The sequence below is a fragment of the Epargyreus clarus genome, unplaced genomic scaffold, assembly GCF_041222505.1.
Source record: "Epargyreus clarus isolate Ecla_fem2 unplaced genomic scaffold, WU_Ecla_fem_2.2 ptg000001l, whole genome shotgun sequence".
Lineage (NCBI taxonomy): Eukaryota > Metazoa > Arthropoda > Insecta > Lepidoptera > Hesperiidae > Epargyreus > Epargyreus clarus.
The window spans coordinates 5,039,340-5,044,266 of NW_027332209.1; the positions used below are offsets into that span (position 1 = coordinate 5,039,340).

General features: G+C 37.0%; 1 long non-coding RNA gene across 1 annotated transcript; it reads right to left on the minus strand.

Annotated features, from left to right (window-relative positions):
* Positions 1-297: 297 nt before the first annotated feature.
* LOC140757388 (uncharacterized) lies at positions 298-2,428 on the minus strand. The gene is made up of 3 exons (XR_012103971.1): positions 2,288-2,428; positions 928-1,118; positions 298-499 (listed from the first exon to the last, which is right to left on the minus strand). It is a non-coding gene; the product is annotated as an uncharacterized LOC140757388 (long non-coding RNA).
* Between the last annotated feature and the right edge of the window lie 2,499 nt (positions 2,429-4,927).

Below are 4,927 nucleotides of genomic sequence, written 5' to 3' on the forward strand. Positions count from 1 at the left end.
TATTGATAAAGTCACATGTAAATGTATGTATTTTGTTCATTCGAAAACACAAACCTAGTGTTAAGGAAATACAATACCTATACTTTTAATTGTACCTGAGTAAAATGTTGAAATACTATTATCAAAAGATACTTATACGAATTTGGCAGGTGTGGTGCATAATAGATAAAACCTCCTTTCAGTTACAGAGGCTACCCGTGCACAGCAGTAAGACTTTGGCATTAGCCTTACCATGGGTTGACGACGAAAAAAATAACTAAAATTAAATAACCAAAACATTTTATACAAAACAATATATAACTTAAGACAAACTCATCTGTCCATACCACAATCTTGAGCAACTATAATTCTATTATATACAAGACGCACATAGCCTTTGCGTCAATGCATCCTCTTGAACATTTCATATGCTGCGAACGCGAGGATGGCCCAGCCAGCCACCATGAGAACACTCCCCATGCATCGAGTTGAGCAGCACTCCTCAGAGAAACAATTCCATCTGTGAATTATACTATTTTTATAACCAAGCTATAAAAGGACTAGTATATTTAATATATATTGAAGGTAGGAGAAGCCTATCTGAAACCTCTGATTCTGGGAGACATATTTTTTTCCAGGCGTTCCAACTAAGTTCTTAAGGCTAGTAACACATTTGTGACCAATCTCAGGTAGGACTTCAGTCTTATCATTGGTTGATTACAGATGTTCATGGGCAGCTGCAGGTACTTTTACGTGGACTGCTAAGTGAGGATTTTTGTCACGATTATCGACATGAAAGCAAAATCAAGATATGTATATTCTGTAAAAAATTCAAGCATCTATCTATTACAGTTTAAGAGATAGAGCCCTGTGACAGACGGACAGACAGCGGAGACTTAGTAACAGGGTTCCGTTTTTACCCTTTCAGTACAGAACAGTAAGTTTTACCTTAAAATTAAAAGGCTTAACATAACTCCGGTGACGGCTAAGAACCCTAAGGTCGCAACTCCAACCGCCGTCTCAAGCACCGCCCGAATAGCCGACTCTACGATCTTCAAAGTCAATTTCATGAATTCAGCAGTTATCTTGTAAAACGGCTCCATTACGGATACACATTTTCATCGTATTTTCTTCATGTTCTTCAACAAAAAGTTAAATATACATATACATAATAACAGGTTCGTTTTTTAAGTAATATTTATTTTTAAACTCTACCGCGCAGCTTTTATATCAGAGAATAAGAAGATCCCATAAAAATGCAGGCAGTTTCGCTGATAATAAACTTGCTATAGAATACGAAAAGGAAGATGCTAGCAGAAATTAATATCTTCTAAAAATAAATACAATGCATATTATGTGGTATATACTGGACATTGTACGGCAAACCAAAAACACAATAGAAAGATTTTAATAAAATGTTAGTTTCATGTTTTAAAGAGTCTGCTAAACTAGCGCGGTTGCACGGTTGAATTTGTGTTCAATAGTATGAGTAGATATAGCCTGATTCATAATTAGGTGTCCAAAATGTAAACAAACAAATGTCAAAATTAACAAGAAACAAAAACTTGAACAAACTCAACAAAAAACAAAAACTTTACAATTATTCACAATTTAACAAACGCGCTATGAAAACGATAATACATACATTCGAGTTCAATTACAATCACGAAAATGAATAACATCAGCTACGAAACTTAAAAATGAAGGCACAAGAAATGTTTTGGGTTCCGATTGTGTTACCATTATCACATTTAAATTTTCTACCATAAACCTTGTTTTTTATTATTATTACTGTATGGAACGAAATTAAGGTAATATAAATATTAGAAAATGTGAATTGATCTTAGTTTTTTTAGATTATTATTTTATTATTGTTGTATTAATTTAATATTGTCAAAAATAAGAAACTACCATTTGAAACGTGTTTTCTTGATAGGTCGACACCTTTGTTTACATTTTGGACACCTAATTATGAAGCAGACTATAGTATCAGAGACGCGCGGGTTTTTAAACATGTCGCATGTGGCGGGCGCACGGCGCGTTATACGCGGCGTATACTGTCTCTCTAAATGTAATTGAGAGCCGCTGGTTCTTATGGCGGGTCGCACACAACGGATTCCCGCCGCGTTTCCTAAACACGTTTTTTTACATATAGAACAGGCGCACGCTTCGTGCACACGCTGTAATTTAGTGGATACCGTTAGTTTTACTTCCTTTTACGTATATACGAAGAGTAAATAACGTCTATCGTTCGGGATATAGCTATTAATATGTATCTACATTATTGATGGATTAACAATTAACTTACTTATATTTACTTATTAGCCTTCAACAACCTAGGTATTATTCGTTATTCTCGTATATTAAAAAAAATAAACAATACACACAATAATCCAAAATTGACAGCATTTCTAAGAAATAATATAAAGCTTATTTTGACGGATTTGATGCTGTCATTGTGATAGAAAAATATCGCGAGAACGAAATTGAAAAAGTATGGAATCAGAACAAACCTCACGTACAAGTTTTACAACTGTTATTATTTTATTGGACTTGTCGCCGGTTCGTAAGTTCGTTGCTCGTATCGATGGCTAATGATGGAGGTAACATACTGCTACTTCTATATAATATAGGAGTGGCAGACGAGCATGCAGTTCAACCGATAGTAATTGGGTATTGCCACCAATGGACATATGTCATCAATCCCAGATGGATATTAGATTAGATATTCCTGGGAGCCTTTTTTTTTTTTTTGTCGAGGGGGAAACCTTCAAAAGGTACCCGACAACGTGGGAGCGACGCCGAGTTATGTGGGATTTTTACCGCACTAAAACCCCCCCGGTGGCCGTCCTCTGCGCTGCGTTGAGGGCTCCGGGATCTCCAAAGGAACGCAACCGGAGTCCTCTTAGCGCGTTGCCCCGTCGGGCTCCGCTCAGGTGAGCTTGACGCTCGCCACACCATCTGGCGTATACGACGGTATGCGACCACACATACCGTCGTCCTTCCCGGGGCCGCTGGCCGGGCGGTTCGAGCTCCCACTCTTGCCGCCCGCAACCCCGGAAGCCCCCTTATAGTCGCCTCTTACGACAGGCAGGAGATACCGTAGCCCTATTCTAGTCCCGGAACTACAGGGACAATTCATGGGGGCCTACCACCATCTTTTAAAAACCATCATTGTTCAGGAAAGTTTTATTTCAATATTGCATCAACATTATTTTTTTCGTACCACGACCTCCTTAAAACAATTTTGTTTTATTCCTGCCGAGTGATGTAAAAGAATGAGTAATTTGTCTATTCCTTATCCAAAAGGAAACGAGACATCAAAACTAGTGTCATCTCTTTCGTACCACGGTCTTGATTGTGTTCCATCATACGCAGTTGAACAAACTTAAACCCATATTCATATTTCGCTTAACCATTGTATAAAACCAACTGAAATTGTCATATTTTACTAAAAAAGTTATATTTCCTGCAAAAAAAGAATAATTTCGACCGACATAATACAAAACTACTTATTGTGATATTACACAAACAATCTTACTTTATCGAGGTCGGGGTATGAAATATCAATATATGATTAAAATAATAATATTATTAGAGATGGTAGTAACCCCCCTGAGGTCGGCCATACATGCGCCGCTACCCTTGTGGACAAGCTGGAACTTCTCGATACACTATATCTCCTTTACCACACCCTTCAAACCAGAACACAGCGCTCAACGCTGCTGTAATTAGGCAGAAATACGTTCTATCACCTTTAAAATATAATGCTGTCACCATCTTTAAATAAGTCGAAGTTTCCACTTGAAGTTAACATGCACTACTTCTTGAGGATCTATATATGATAAATAATTTCTAATACGCACATAACTTTGAGAAGTCGGAGGTGCCTGAGATTTGAATCTAGGAACCCTCGATCAAGAGGCCGAGGTTCTTAACCACTAGGTTCTTGGTAACCTACCAATTTTTACGTTAAGTTTGAAATTTCTATTATCTAAGCTAATTATTAAAATTGGAATTTCGCGCTGTGTAATATCATTATAACAATGAAATGAAATAAAACAAAGCAACGCTACACGGCTGTTGTAAAGCAAATATATTATGGATGTGGTAGAGCTGTCAAACCACAAACATAAGCCATTATGAATGTGAATGTTATGAATTATTTTCATATTTGCTGGAGATTCCGTATATTATTCTGAGAATAGACAACGCTTAGGGAATTTCAAGGATGATTATACTGTTCACAGAAAAACTTAAATTATTTTTTTTTCATCTTGTTTTTCGAAGGTGTAGAACCCTTTCTTCTTCGACTCCAGAGGAACCATCGCCACACCTATTCCTGCCTGATAACAGTAGAGTTAAGGGCTGCTATTTTATGTTTTTAAAAGGTGTGGTAAGGGAGACATCTGAGGCAACTTAGTCCTCAGGGGTAGATATGCATCTGCGGCCAATCTCGGGTAGAAATTTAATCTTATCTGAGGTTGATTATAGATGTCCATAGGCACTTAGGAGGCCTCCCTATCAGGGGTTGACCACAGATATCCATGGGCGGCAGCAGCCTCTTATCATCAGGTGAACTCTTTTGCCACGTCTAAAAAAATTATAAAAAATATGTATTTTAGGCGTTTCACATTTTCATTGTAATTAACAGTATCATAATAAAATTCCTTTGTTTAATTGGATATGAATGCCGAGCGAAATTCCAGGTGTTCTTCATTGAATTCCAGCCTTACAATTGAAATGAAAGAGTAGGAAATGAAACCTTTTCACGTTATTAAAATCGTTCTTATCACAGAATGTTTCTTTTGTCATACATTTAATTGAATATCTTTTAAATTAAAATATTTTCTATGTACCGGGTTATATGAGCTTACATTTGAGAACGAAATGTTATGCAATACCTATGCCTTTAGTGGCCTATTCGTGGAAGAAGATACGTTAGCTG